Source organism: Musca autumnalis, unplaced genomic scaffold, assembly GCF_047663935.1.
Source record: "Musca autumnalis isolate F117 unplaced genomic scaffold, ASM4766393v1 scaffold_4, whole genome shotgun sequence".
In the NCBI taxonomy this organism is placed as follows: domain Eukaryota; kingdom Metazoa; phylum Arthropoda; class Insecta; order Diptera; family Muscidae; genus Musca; species Musca autumnalis.
In genome coordinates this window covers 66783127-66799118 of record NW_027411977.1, presented here as the reverse complement: position 1 = coordinate 66799118, position 15992 = coordinate 66783127, and the positions used below count along the sequence as shown (strand labels likewise).

Sequence of the window (15992 nt, the reverse complement as noted above, 5' to 3'; positions counted from 1 at the left end):
GGAATATTGTTGGATCAAACATATTTTTTTCTCTGCGTGTTCGCAACTTATGGGTCTGCTCCCTCGTGCCTTTTACTCCTGACAGACAGTAAGAGGTGTTCGTAACCCCTTAGAGTCACTTACTCACGCTTTTATCCATTGGTAGACCGTAAGTGGTGTTTGTAACCCCTCGATGTCCTTGGGTTCTCTACACTTAATGCGTCCCTAACCCTTGGAATCCTCGTGCCCTAGCCTTTGACAATCATCGATTCTGGAACCTGTTACCAGCGACTTGAACCTCGAGGTGTTCTCTGTGTTTACCAGAGTTTGGTTGAACCAAAGGCAAGTGGTAGAACTCATGCAGGAATCTAGCGGTATTACATGTAAGAACGGCAATGTGCGCCGTTTATGCTAACGAGGGTATATCACTTTCATACGGGCAAAATGTGCCTCATCGAAATAATGGTTTCAGACCCCAAGTATGTTTGGACGAAATGTGTTTCAGACAATTTGGAGTCGATTTAGCAATGTCCGTGAGTCGGTCTGGCTGGCTGGTGCGCACGATAACTCTCGAACTGGTGAACCGATTTGGTCCAAAATTTGGCTTTCGTAATACTTTGTCAAACTTAGTTTAAGTTCCAAGATGGGTTGTATCGGTCCACTCCTTCCGGTACCTCCCCCACAAAAGTCCGGAAATTTTCGGAAAATTTGTGGGCAATATAACTTTTAAAGGAAGTAACCGATTAGGTCCATACTTTGCACATCGTGAAATTTCTACCAGACTTATATTCTCTGTGTTTACCAGAGTTTGGTTGAACCAAAGGCAAGTGGTAGAACTCATGCAGGAATCCAGCGGTGTTACATGTAAGAACGGCGCACAGTGGTTCAGGAATCGATGTTCCATGCCAAAACCCCAATTTGTTGTGGTCCACCAACGTAGCCAGACGTAGCCCGAAATGATTTTAGTTTCCATGGGATATTAGCTAATGCTACGCATTTTTAAAAAATTTCTGAGTAGAATTTTAAACTGTTTTAAATTTTTCAAGAAATTTGTAAAGTATTGGAAAAAATATTACAAAGGATACATTAATTAAAATATAATAAAAAAGTATAATAAAATAGGGTGACGTGGGGGATGGAAGATACCAAGGAACGGTCCTGACCGGTTTTAACATGGCAAAGCCCAGGATTTATCTTGGTTCCTCTTTCATCTCAAGTGGACACTAACCTCCCCGTGGTATCACCTGGGGAACTGCCTTTAACACCCGTTAAAGGTAGTGAGCTAACATGTGCCGCGCGTTCTCCCATAAGAACGTTCAAAACTTGGGTTTGGGCGTCGGGTTAGTAACCCTCCCCTAGAAAAAACAGTCTACAATAACAAAAAAAACGAAAGAAAAGAAAAACAAACCCCTCTAAAGTTGACGAACCCCGCAAACGTTTTAAGGACCATGGTCTGCGAATCTGCACCTGGAATGTTCGCACTCTTTATAGAGAAGGTGTAGTCTTCGCATTGGCAGACGTACTTGAAAAGTACAAGGCCGATATTACTGCCATACAGGAAATACGATGGATAGGGAAAGGCGTCACAACAACACCTAAAGGTGACGCACTGTATTATAGCCGCCATGATATAAAGCATGAGTTTGGTTGCGGATTTGTAGTTGGTCGGAGGTTAAAACATCTGGTCTCCAGCTTCACTCCAATAAATGAAAGACTTGCTGCAATTCGAATAAAAGCTAAATTCTTCAACATCAGCTTTATTTGCGTTCATGCTCCCACTGAAGAAAAGGACGAACAGACCAAAGATGTATTTTACGAGCGCTTAGAATAAATATATGACCGTTGCCCTGTCCATGACATTAAAATCATTCTAGGCTATTTTAATGCCAAAATTGGAAATGAGAATATCTTTGGCCCAACAGTCGGGAAATTCCGTCTCCACAGTGAAACATCTGACAATGGTATGAAGCTGATAGACTTTGCAGCTGCAAAAACATGGTAGTTAGCAGTACCAGATTTAATCATCTCGATATTCATAAGGGCACCTGGATGTCTCCAGATCAAAGAACAAGTAGTCAAATTGATCATGTTGTGATAGATGGAAGACATTCATCGAGCGTGTTGGATGTACGATCGTTCCGAGGCGCAAACATTGATTCGGACCACTACCTTGTTGCAGCAAATGTACGTACCCGTCTAAACGTTGCAAATAAAGCACGAATAGACACAACGCGGAAGTTAAGCCACAGCATATTTCACTCAACTAACCAAATTGCTTAATGAGAGCACTCCTTGTCCTGATAACATAACAACACAATGTCAAAATATTGCCCACTCCATGCAAACTGCCGCAAAATCCTTACTTGGATTCCAGAGACCCCCACAAAGGAATTCATGGTATGACCAGGAGTGTCGTGCTGCTACCGAAGAGAAAAATGCGGCATATAGAGCTACATTACAATCAGTAGCAACGCGCAGCGCACGAGAGAGATATCGGGAGAAAAAGAGAGAAGAGAAACGTCTTTTCCGCAAGAAAAAGAGAGAAATGGAAAAGCGGTAGTGTGAAAAAATCGAGATCGAGTACAGGAGCCAGAATGAAGTCCGAAAATTCTACCAAAGAGTGAAACATCAAACAGATGGCTTTGGTACATGCACATCCTCCTGTAGAGACCAACAAGGTAATCTGGTAACATATACAGATAGCGTGCTCAGGATATGGAAGGAACATTTTTCCAATCTGCTGGTATCCAATAGTAGCGAAGACGATGATACCACAGATCCAATCCCAGAAGATGGTATTGAATGTATACCACCCGGCCAAGATGAGGTAAAAACAGCAATCAACCGGCTGAAGAATAATGCGACGCGCTGATATGGTGGAATAATTCGAATTACAAATAGAATTCTCGAATTACCGATGAAATGTTACCAATTACAAATGGAATTCTCGAATTACAAATGAAATGTTACGAATTCGAATTACATCTGAAAAAGGTGTATTACACCACGGTATTGCACTAAATGAAAGTATGTTTATACAAATTTTCCTTCTTCGGTGAACGAAGACAAACGAAAAAACTGATCGGAAACCGATTCCAGTTGCACATAATCTCCACTGGATTTTCGAATAACATAATATCGCTGAAAACAGGACCATAAGGAGTACCTTCGGTAAAAATTCCCAAACGATCCTCGAGTAGACCTTAAAATGCACTCAAATAAAAATGTTGAACTTTAGTGATGAACCCTAAGGAGTGGACCGATATAGCTCTTTGTCGAACTTAAACTAAGTTTCGAGACCAAAAGTTTTGATAAAATCAGTTACTCCGTTCAAGAAATATCGCTTGTAAAATTTTAGCCTAAATTGTTGAACTTTTGTGGGGAAGATACCGCGAGCAGTGTACCGATAATTACCATCTTTGAACTTTATTTAAGACTCGCAGAAATATTACGATATTTCTACGTTTGGACCAACGCAGTAACCTGATCGAAAGTTGTCGTGTGCACAGACACTACGCATCATGGCCGCAGGGGTTTTTAGCTTTCGGGCCATTTTCTCAGTCAGTATGGACATGCCCCTGAAAAAAACTTGTACTGTCATAATAGGAGCACCGACAACAACCTGTTGCAAAATCAAAATATTTCGAGAGCAGGTCTTAAAATGAACTTTTTCGAGTGGAGTGGATCGATATGGGCCAACTTTGAGCTTGATCTAATTTTGGACAAAATATTAGGAGGGCCAAATTTTGGACCCTCATTACCCTAATGGCTGAGAATATAAAAAATGTATATTGGCCAAAATTGTGTTCATGGATTTTTCTAAAAGAACAAGTAAAAAAGTGTCAGTCGGCTTTGCCGACAGAAATATACCCTCAGCCAATGTGAAGAGAATTTTGTGGCCCTTTTTGGACATTTGTACTTGCCGACAAAAATGTGGATTTGGAATTAACTGCACTGAGACACAAATGTTGAACTTTTGTGGGGTAGGTACCCTTAGGGAGGACCGATATGGGACATTTTAGAAGTTGGACCAAGTCCGTTGAACTCACCGAGAGTTATCGTGTTCTTCGACCGCCACATATGGTGACATAGGGTTTTTTACATATTTCGGGCTGTTTTCCCAAGAAATATGGACTTGCCCCTGAAAAAACTGTTACCGTCGTAATAAAGGTAGCGAATGCAAATCGCTTCAACAAAAATCAAAGTGATTCGAGAGCAGGTCTTAAAGTGAACTTATCTGAAATTTTGTGTGAGAGGTACTAGAAGGAGTAGACAAATATTGTCCATACTCGAACCTGATCTATGTCTGGTAGATATATTAGGAAGTGCAAAGTAAGGATTACATCGGTCACTCCCTTCAAGAGTTATCGTGCGCACAATTTTTCCGAACATTTTTGAACTTTTGTGGGGGAGGTACCTGAAAGAGTGGACCGATATGGCTTACCTTCGAATTTAATCTACTTTACCTTCGAAATTAATCTGGCGCAGACTAAATGCCAAATATCAGCTACATTGGTTGTTTAATTTGGCTAAAACCTTGAAACCTTGAAATTTGAACTCGCGACATAGTGCAGCGTTTTTTGAGGTTATGCGCCATTATCTCGGGAACTATGGACTTGCCCTCGAAAAAAATTACAATGACGTAACGGGAGCCGCACGAACATCCTGTTACAAAAAATTTCATAACGGTTCGTGAGGTGTCACTAAACTGCACTTATTTCAAATTTTGTGTGGGAGGTACCTAATGGAGTGGACCAATATAATCCATATTCGAACCTGATGTATGCCTAGAGGTAGCATTACCATATGCAAAGCTTGGTTCAATTCGGTTACTCCCTTCGAGAGTTATCGCGCGCTCAAGTTTTGCGACAATTTTTGAATATTTCTGGGTGAAGTATCTGAAGGAGTGGACATATATGACCCATCTTCGAACTTAAATCAAATCTGGACAAAATATTTCGATACCCAAAATTTGAACCGAATCGATTAAACCGTTCGAGAGTTATCGTGCGCATCAGCCAGCCAGACAGACGGACGGACATTGCTAGATCTACTCAAAATTGTCTGAAACGGATATCGTACAAACATACTTGGGGTCTAAAACCATTATTTCAATGAGGCACATTTTTGATCGTATCAAAGTGTAAATACCCTCTTTAGCCTAAAGGCTGAGGGTATAAAAATTCTTAAGAGTTTTCATTTTAAAAGAATTCAAGACTGGTTACCAGATTTTTGCTTGTTTCTGAGCAATTTATGAGAAGATTCACAATTGGAATAGGCTATAGAATTCGTCATTAATAAGCCCACAATTGGGCGCCAGAATTTCATGATGGGTACACTCACTATTGCTCAGCATTAGTTCTCTATCAACAAAATCAATATTGTCCTTCTGGAATTCTTTATTACACTGTGCAACAAAATTCAATTTTTTTCAAAATGATGGGAAAAATCGCTTAGATGATGAAAGTAGAGCTAAAAATATGAGACACGTGTATCGGCGTTTTAAAAGTTTACGTCGGAAAGTAACCAAAATAGGCGGGGCAAGTTCCGCCCATTTTTAATTTTTTTCGAAATATTGGAGTTAAGATATCTTTGAATCCTTACATTTCAGGTATATAGTGTCTTTGGCAACTTTACAGAGGAGTATGTGGGCAATATTTTTGATAAAAATTTTAACCCTCATGCGGTTCATCAAAGGGGTCTTTTTTGTCCTTTTTTCAAAAATCTTTCAAAAACTCCTTAAAAATGTGATTGTATCAAATCCAAATATTCTACAAAATTGTTCGCCATAAAATTTTACTATATGCCACCAAAGTAGGAGTTAGTCCCATCGTTGTAGTTTTTTGGACCACACCAAATTGTGCATGTGAGAGCCCATATGACACCTATATTTTCACTTGACCATAGCCGTAGACCTATAATGTATTTTCACTCACAATATAAGAAACCAATGGCTTATCAAAACTACAAACAAAAACAAAAATATTGCCCACATACTCCTCTGTAAAGTTGCCAAAGACACTATATACCTGATATGTAAGGATTCAAAGATATCTTAACTCCAATATTTCGAAAAAATTAAAAATGGGCGGAACTTGCCCCGCCTATTTTGGTTACTTTCCGACGTAAACTTTTAAAACGCCGATACACGTGTCTCATATTTTTAGCTCTACTTTCATAATCTAGTCGATTTTCCTCGTCATTTTTGTTGTTGTCGCACAGTGTTATTAAATCCACGGTTAGGCACCAAAATTACAATATGTTGATATCTAGGACCAACAATATGGGCACCAAAATATCTTTAGGGAATAACTACAATTGGTTTCTTGATGAAAATAATAACGAATTTCTGTATGAAAAGTCCAAATTTTGAGCGCCAACATTTGTCATTGAAAATTTATTTTTCTCTATAACCCCTTTGGGCGCCAGAATTTGTCTGCCACAGTTTGGAAGCCTGAATATTACTATAAACCGGACAGTGATTTAGAGGCAGAAGTTGCTCATTAACATAGCCAAGATTGGGCTTCAGAACTGGTCATTAACAAATCCACCTGTTGGCACTAAAAATTTTTTTACTGTCTGTAATTTTTTTGGTCATGGAAAATTTACCGTATTCCGACCAGTTTCAGATATTTCCATATCCGAGTGTATTCTCTTTTTTTTTTTAATAAAGTTTACAAACAAAACCAAAACAATATTCACACGCACACAGTCTAACGTTTGTGGGGTTGCTCGCTCAAAAAAAAGTACATTAAGTCTTGCGGCGCCAAAATAAAATTCACTGCCGTATCTTCTTTCTAGAAATTGCACAACTTTGTAAAGGCATCACTTTTGCTACGCCACTGTTTTAATTGTGCACGTGTTCAAAATTTCTTCTCATCAATTGGGGAAAACATACTTACTCATACATTCATTAATGACAATCACTCACCACCCCCTCATCGCAGTTCTTATGGGAGGATTTCTACATTTAATTCATCCGCATATTCATTAAATTTTCAAACGCCAGTTACGTTTGTGCTCGTAATCACAAAGCTGTTGTTATGTATTGGAATTCTTCGGTCACTGTTCATCTTTGTACATATCTTGACCTCTGTCTAGTTTGTGTCAATTGTGAATTCCATAAGTTGCCTTAAAAGTACACTTGAATTTTTGAATGAACATCCAAACTTGTCGATATATTACCTTCTTCTTCTATATGAAATCTCAATTTCCCCATGATGCTTCTCCATGCTTCCACCATAATATGGTTATAATTAAATATGTCATTTCGAATATTTGTTACATCGAACTGTTCGTCGGAGACCCTATAAAGTATACTCTTGATTGTATATATTTGATTAGCTTAAAATACAACTCGCACAAGGATGTTTGGTATTGAAATGGGTTCTATCGGTCCACATTTTCATATGGCCCTCATAGAACAGCGCCTCCCGATTTTCGATATTTTGAAAGCTTTAGCCACATTTTTTCATCGATAGGTCAAAATTTAGTATTTACTCTTCATTGGGGTCATATCGGTTTTGCCGACAGGGATATACCCTCAGCTTGTGTGAATCTAAACATTCATCACCGGACAGATCGAATGTATTTAGGGTCTCTTCGGAATTTTGTGGCCCTTTTTGGAGGTTTAAGCTTGCCTACAAAAATGTGGATTAAGATTAAAGCGCAAAAAGTGTTGCGGAGGAGGTACTTGAAGATATGGACCGACTTGGTCCATTATGGAAGTAGATCTTATTTTGGGAGTCATATCCTTCCTATAGATATCGCGCCGACTAGTCAATTTGTTGGATCATCGTATAACTTGTAGACCAGTATGCCAGGAATCATGGACTTGTCCAGCGAAAATATTTAAAACCTTTAAACAGGACCACAACGAACAGCATCGCTATAAATTTCCAAAGGATCTTCGAACAGATCCTAAACTGCAGTTAGACACATATGTATGTTGAACTCTTGTGGGGAGATGCCGTAAGAAGAGTACCGATATGGACCATTTTAGTAGTAACAAGTAAAAAAGCATTAAGTTCGGCCGGGCCGAACTTTTCATACCCTCCACCATAAAATATTCATTCATGTCCCCAACTTTAAGTGAGTACGTTAAAATGTCAGATAATGTACATAAAATGCTTCATTCGGGAGGCCCTTTTTTATGGTGCCTATATCTAACTGTTGACAATTTTTGGTGGGCCAGAAATTGGGAGGTACTCTTATATAGGGGTTATAATAAAACATGGGCCTATGTTGACAGTTTTTGATGGGAGCCTTTAATGTCAAATAACTCCTAATTCGGTTAAAAAATTTAGCTAGAATCCTCAAAATATCGAAAATCGGTACATAACGTGGGAACTTCAAATGTCATTAACAGCTAGTTCGGAGGTATCTGGGCTATACGAAAATATGAACTTAAATGAACAATCTTTTTGACTTTTAAATTTCAAATTACAGAAAGTTCGTCCAAAAAATAAAGCTAAGGTACGGAAAATCGGGAGGTTTGTTTTGGGGCTATACAAAAACATGGACCTACGTTCGGTTAAACATTTTAAGTAAAATCCTCAAAGTACCGAAAATAGGGAAGTATCGTTATATTGGGGCTATGTTGAAAATTGTTGATGCAGATGTGTGCTGACCACTACAACCTTCAAATGTCAAATTACAGTTAGTTCTGTTAAAAATTTTAGCTAAAATTGCCAAATTACTGAAAATTGGGAGGTACCGTTACATGGGAGCTATATCCGAACATGGACCTATGTTGAAAATTTTTGATGGAGAGGTGTTGTGACCACTAAGAACTTCAAATGTCAAATTACTGCTTGTTCGGTTTAATATTGTAGCTAAAATCATCAAATTACTGAAAATCGGGAGGTACCGTTATATGGGGGCTTTCTTGACAATTTTTGGTGGAGAGGTGTGGTGACCACTAAGAATTTCAAATGTCAGATGTTCAAATTACAGATAATTCGGTTAAAACTTTTTGGTAAAATTCTCAAAATACCTGAAATCGGTCGGTAACGTTATATTGGGGCTATTCCAAAACATGGACCTATGTCCACTAGTTATATAAGTTTATTGACATTTAAGAACCCTAAATGCCAATTGATAGCTAAATCGGTCTGAAAATGGAGATAAAAACATCAAAATGCCGAAAATCGGGGGTACCGTTATATGGGGGCTATACCAAAACGTGGACCTATGTCCACAAGTTTTGTCACATAAGTTTATTGACATTTAAGAACTTCAAATGTCAAATAATAGCTAAATCGGTCTGAAAATGTAGCTAAACCCGTCAAAATACCGTAAATCGGGGGGTACCGTTATATGGGGGCTATACCAATACGTGGACCTATGTCCACAACTTTTGTAATATAAGTTTATTGACTTTTAAGAACCCTAAATTTCAAATTATAGCTACATCGGTCTGAAAATGTAGCTAAAAACGTCAAAATACCGCAAATCGGGGGTACCGTTATATGGGGGCTATACCAAAATGGGACCTATGTCCACAACTTCTAATTTATAAGTTTATTAACACTTAAGAACCCTAAATGTCAAATTATAGCTACATCGGTCTGATAATGTAGCTAAAAACGTCAAAATACCGTATATCGGGGGGTACCGTTATATGGGGGCTATACCAAAACGTGGACCTATGTCCACAACTTTTGTTATATAAATTTAAGAACCCTAAATAACAAATTATAGCTAAAAATGTAGCTAAAAACGTTAAAATACCGCAAATCGGGGGGTACCGTTATATGGGGGCTATACCAAAACGTGGACCTATGTCCACAACTTTTGTTATATAAGTTTATTGACACTTAAGAACCCTAAATGTCAAATTATAGCCAAATCGGTCTGAAAATGTAGCTAAAAACGTCAAAATACTGTAAATCGGGGGGTACCGTTATATGGGGGCTATACCAAAACGTGGACCGATATAGCCCATCATCGAACTTGACCTGCGTGCAAACAAAAGACGCATTTTCCCAAAATTTCAGCGTCCTATCTCTAATTTTGTGGATGCTAGAGTGATTACCACAGACGGACGGACGGACGTGCTCAGATCGACTTAGAATTTTACCCTGATCAAGAATATATATACTTTATAGGGTCGCAAATGAGTATTTCGATGCGTTACAAACGGAAAAACAAACCTAATATACCCTCCATACTATGGTGGAGGGTATAAAAATATATTTGGGCCAAATATTAGGAGATCCAAACTTTTGACCAAATTGGTTACCCCATACCATTTTAGTGAAATTTTTTAAATATTGGCGGGAAGTACCGCTCAATACAATACCGGTCCACAACGGTATTGTATTGATCGCTGTATGTAAGAAGTATAGACCTGTCCCTGAAAAAAACTTTTACCACCGTAATTGAGGCAGCAAATGCAAGTTGTTTCAACAAAAATCATCAACAAATCGATTCGAGAGCCGGTCTTAAAGTGAACTTATCCGAAATTTTGTGTGGAAGGAGTGGACAAATATAATCCATATACGAACCTGATCTGTATACCAGATAGGATGTGTAAAGTATGAACCAAATCGGTCACTCTCTTCAAGAGTTATCGTGCCCACAATTTTTCCGAACATTTTTGAACTTTTGTGGGGGAGGTATCTGAAGGAGTGGACCGATATGGCTTATCTTCGAACTTAAATCAAACCTGGACAAAATATTTCGATACACAAAATTTGAACCGAATCAACAAATCGATTCGAGAGTAGGTCTTAAAGTGAACTTATCCGAAATTTTGTGTGGAAGGAGTGGACAAATATAATCCATATACGAACCTGATCTGCATACCAGATAGGATGTGTAAAGTATGAACCAAATCGGTCACTCTCTTCAAGAGTTATCGTGCCCACAATTTTTCCGAACATTTTTGAACTTTTGTGGGGGAGGTATCTGAAGGAGTGGACCGATATGGCTTATCTTCGAACTTAAATCAAACGTGGACAAAATATTTCGATACACAAAATTTGAACCGAATCGATTGATCCGTTCGAGAGTTATCGTGCTCACCAGCCAGACAGACAGACGGGCGGACATGGCTAGATCTACTCAAAATTGTCTGAAACGGATATCGTACAAACATACTTGGGGTCTAAAACCATTATTTCGATGAGACACATTTTTGGTCGTATCAAAGCACTGAGGGGAAACAGAGGCCTAAAGTTGCTCAAAACTCAAAATATGAAAATCGTTTTATATGAAAAAAAAATGTTGATAAACGGCAACCAGACTCTTTTCTACATTTGCTATAACCATTCTCGACTTCGTAAGATTAACCAATCCAATGCAGCAGTCGATTGAACTCAGCCATACTGAAAACAAAAAGTAAATTTTCGAAAGGTTTACTCACACTAAATTTTGCTCCGCCTTATAACAAACAGGGCCTCTTATTTATCAGACTAAACCAACACCTATCAAATATGTTTGCATTATTCAGAAACATTCACGGCCTTTCTCATGTGAATTGAGAAAAATGTAATTTAAGTAAGTTTCAAAAAATAAAATTTGGAATGAAATATACATATGTATACGTATGTATATCACGAATGTTGTCAAATATTTCATATTCCGTTTCAAAAAAAAATCTTAAATTTTTTTTCGCGCTACATCAAAGATTTTTGGTATAAAGGTTAAGAAAAAAATTCCTAGTACGAATCCGCTCGCGAGCCAGTTTTTTGTTGATGCGGACAAAAGTTATAGCGGTTTTATTTTCGTTTTAAAGAAAAAAATATTATAAAAACGCTAATTATTTTACCGCGAGCAATTGCTACTAAAAAGTTATCTGGAAGTGGCTTGAGTTAGTAGATTGCATAATATTTGTTAAATGTTACTCAGTACTCGCGAAATGTATTATAAATTGATAAATTATTGAATGTAAGTCAACTTTTTTCAAAATAAAAGTCCATTTACCCGCTATAAAATTACGAAAAAATTCGTATGGGAGCAAAACTTCACGGCGAATCAAATGAGACTAAAATCATACAGATTGGTATTATAGTTTCGATGTCACAGCCAAAATAAACACATATTTTGGTTAAAAAATAATTTTTTGTTTGTAGTGTAAAATTTTGGAAAAATCTATAGGGATACTTCCTTCATTTTGCTCAAATCTCCCATTAAAATATACGGATTTTGCTTAATAGACATTCATATAAAAGCTTTCCTATTAAGGAAGATAATTGGGTTGCTGAGGATATATCTCAAAGCTTCTGAAATGGAAATAGAGGTCACATAACCCATTTTAATTTATATGCATTTTAAAATACGTGTAAATCGCGTGATTATCAAAATCATTTTGTCCGCATGTGATTTTCGTATACAGCAAGACCATATCTTTTAATTTGTATATATTTTTCGAAATTTCATTTGGAGGCTAAGATGTAGCATCGGCTGCATCTTAGCACTAAAAACCTATAAAATATCGCTAATTTGCGCAAAGTGCATTAAATTTTTGTCCGCATCCGATTTCAATGTCCACCATGAAAATCTGCATCGATAAAAATCTATTTCAAAGCGATCAATCAAGAACCGTGGATGTAGCATCCCACACTATTTTTTGGGATAAAATTAATGTAGCTCACTTATCATTGAAATTTTCAAATCTCTGTGCTAATGCTGTGCTAATTGTTTCATTGCAGTGGAAACGAACCGCAGAAAACGCGTTTTCAAAAACATTTTTAGATGATTTTTCTACTTTGGAATTTATCGTAACTCACATTTTAGTAGATGGATTTTCACGGGGAATGATTTATTGGATCCGGAACGTAAAAAAACTAAAATGTGCAATCAAGTATGAGGAATTCGAATGACAAATGTAAAAATTAGGCCCGAAAAATATGTTTTTTAGAAAAATGTTCGCACAAAATTTCCGTATTTGGATGCAGATTTCTATGAAGCTGTTCAGACTAAATTCACAATATACGTATCAAGTAACTCAGAATCGCGAGTTCTACAATCCTATATACGATTTTTTGAAAAACCTGTTTGCGGAATGAAATTAGAAGAAAATGTCAAAAAACACTGTAAATCTGGCGTCAAAATGTCAGCATCATTTAATGGTCGAAGCAGATCAAATTTTGAAAAGTAATACATTAGTGAGATGATCCTTATTTAGTTTGCTTCTACTTTTACTTTGACAGGAAAATCGGGAAAAGTTTGGTTTATTCACAAATCAAGAGAAAACAAAAAAAGACACGTTGGCTTCAACCCATTTTTACCTATTTTTTAACATAAATATAGCCACAGCTTCCACGCAAATTAACTTTTGATGGCAATATTTTTTGCCACGTCCAAAAACATCTCATTTTAGCTAAAACCATTTAATTTGTATAATATACAATCACAAGTCGCGTGTTCTAAAAGGGTAAACCTTGGCTTCAGCCATGTTAAATTTTCAAAAATATTGGTGATATATGTATATATATACACCTGTACCGATTTGTTTGAAAATTGGCTCAATGTTTTTTAGGCTAGTTCAGGTTGCATGTCTCAAATTTCAGTGATTTTGGTGCATTTTTATCTCATATCAGATGCGAATATATATGGAAGCTGCATCCAAATCTGGACCGATTTTCATTATTTTCTATAGGATTAATCCTTGTACAGAAGATATGCTTTGTGCAAAATTTTATATCAATCCGACTATACTGAAAGAAAAAGCTTCATAATATAAACGAAATCTTACGTTCCATCAATGAAATTTGTCATTGATTTTGAGACAACGTAGAGCTTCATTGAATAAACGAAAAAAGTTTCATTGAGTTTCATTGAAGTAAAATTAACGAATTTGTTCATTATTGCAATGAAACTTCTTCATTGATGCAATGAAATCTCTTCATTAATGCAATGAAACTTCTTCATTGATGCAATGAAATATCTTCATTAATGAAATGAAACTTTTTCATTGATGCAATGAAACCTCTTCATTAGTGCAATGAAACTTCTTCATTGATGCAATGAAACCTCTTCATTAGTACAATGAAACCTCCTCATTAATGCAATGAAACTTCTTCATTATTGCAATGAAATACTTTCATTAATATAATGAAATACTTTCATTAATACAATGAAATACTTTCATTAATGCAATGATATATTTTCATTAGTGACATGAAATACTTTCATTAATGTAAAGAAATACTTTCTTTAATGCAATGAAGCCTTACGTTGGCTCAAAATCAATGATACATTTCATTGATGTAACGTAAGATTTCATTTATTTTATGAAGTCATTTCATACTCACTTAATGCATAAAAATTAAGTCAACGCTAAATATGTTTAATTAATTTTATTGCAATTAGTTTTGACCATGGATACAATACGTCATTTTTGATTCCTTAGATATTAACTAAATACATTAATGATACCATTGGTCGTTGTCATCTGTAAGTAAAATTGAAAGAATAAATAATTTGTTACTAAATAACTGGTTTTCTACACAATAACTTACCTTCATATTTTGCCGCTCAGTCATTCCCTGTGTACTTCCATGATGTTGGGATACAGCATACAAAGTTCACATAAAACAACTGTACATATAAAAACTACATGAAAGAGTTTTAGTTTAATACTCAAAGCTACTTTCAACGAAGTTTATGATCCTGTTGGGCGTTGTCACCATTAAGTAAAATTGAAAATCATAAAAACTGTTAGTAAATTATTTGTCTTTATTTGTCGCTGGACACCAAACTCTTGGCATTTTCTCCGTCATTCCACTCTTCTTTATATTTTCTATTGCTTGCATCTATTACAAAAAGAAAAACCAAATAAATGTAAATTCACTTATATAAACAAATGAATACATAAAACTTAACAGAAATAGTTTGTCCAATATTTACATACTTACTTTTCTAAGTTAAAACAAGTAAGAACAGACTATAGTCGGACGGGGCCGACCATGTGATACCCTATACCACTATCCCTGTGCACTAGCTTTCCGGGCTAGCTGTTATAAGATGTGCATTAGAAATTTTACCAATTTTCACACAAAAGTTTTGATCAATTTAACCCGCTAAATATTATCCGATCATACCGTTGACTTGCACGCTACTTCTTCATCTCAAACCAAAACTACGTTTAAAATTTCGCGCCGATCGGACTATTATTGCGACCTACAGAGCGGCTACAAAATCGAGCAAAAATTTTGTTTTTGGTCCATTTCATCCCTTTAACATTTTACGATCATCGCCAAAAACTAATCAGTTCTATTCTGGTCCAAACCCGACCTCCATACTAAATTTCGTGACAATCGGTCCATAATTGCGGCCTCTAGCTTGATTACAATTTTTAATGGACGGACAGACGGACGGACGGACGGACGGACGGACGGACACACATCGCTAAATCGCTTTATCTCGTCGAGATATGAAGTTTGGTATACCACATGAGGGGTCTACGACGAATATTTCGCGCCGTTACATGAATTTTTGGGAAAACAAACTTATTATACCCTTTTCCACATTGTGGTATAGGGTATAAAAACACGAATCGTAAAATGTTGTGGATCGTATTCCTTTATAAGATCAGGGAGGATGTTAGGATGTATTCTCCCCATGGAGTTTACCAACGTTAATATTTTGACGTTTTCTCCATCTGAATAACCAACTGGCATCTGGTTCAAAGCTTTCACCAAAATGCATAGAAAACTCTTTAGCTTTATTCAATAAGACAAGGCTACTAACTACAGCATTTTTTGTCTTCGCTGATCAAACCAAGTTGCAAGTGCCTTTTCGGTATTATCGTACAACCCTTTTCATTTGCGTTACTGTTTTAAATTAGAGCAACTTGCGGCATCTCTCTTTATTTCAGTTTTGTTCTTTAATATACGGTTAACCGTACTAATACAACACTTATATTTCAAACATACATATGTCTTCTTATTTACATTTTTAATTTCTATATTTATCTTTAACAGAAAGCGGCGTCAATCTCTTTGACGACATTGTTTCAGATTAAAGATCAAAAACCAACTAAAACTGCTTCTTTAAAGCAGAGT

The 15992-nt window shown here is 36.6% G+C and overlaps 1 long non-coding RNA gene across 2 annotated transcripts; it reads right to left on the bottom strand.

The window, feature by feature from the left end:
* Positions 1-14272: 14272 nt before the first annotated feature.
* LOC141402324 (uncharacterized) lies at positions 14273-15954 on the bottom strand. Of its 2 annotated transcripts, none has more exons than XR_012412593.1 (3): positions 15864-15954; positions 14448-14741; positions 14273-14380 (listed from the first exon to the last, which is right to left on the bottom strand). It is a non-coding gene; the product is annotated as an uncharacterized lncRNA (long non-coding RNA). The 2 variants fall into 2 exon arrangements; XR_012412594.1 differs by having other exon boundaries at positions 15882-15954.
* Between the last annotated feature and the right edge of the window lie 38 nt (positions 15955-15992).